Consider the following 387-nt stretch of genomic DNA (forward strand, 5'->3'; position numbering starts at 1 on the left):
CAAAATGACAGCAACCAATTCATACTTGTCGATAATTACACTGAATGTTAATGGATTAAATGCACCACTCAAGAGATGGAGAGTTGCAGATTGGATAAGACGACAGAACCCATCAATATGCTGCCTACAAGAGACACACCTTAGAGACAAACACAAAAAATAGACTAAAAATCAAAGTTGGAAAAAGATATATCAAGCAAATGGCAACAATAGAAGAGCAGGAGTGTACCTTGGAGGGATGTGGATTGTCTTGAAAGAACCTTGCCTAAAGGGTGTTTTCTGGGTAAAATAAGCCTACCTGAGAGAGGCTGGAAGTAGGTCCCCCTAAGGTGGGAATTGGAGGCATCTTGAGGGGTCAGAATGGTGCATGGTAGAGATTCTCTGGAA

The sequence above is a fragment of the Orycteropus afer genome, unplaced genomic scaffold (assembly GCF_000298275.1).
Source record: "Orycteropus afer afer isolate SDZICR_OR568_19922 unplaced genomic scaffold, OryAfe1.0 scaffold00127, whole genome shotgun sequence".
Classification (NCBI taxonomy): domain Eukaryota; kingdom Metazoa; phylum Chordata; class Mammalia; order Tubulidentata; family Orycteropodidae; genus Orycteropus; species Orycteropus afer.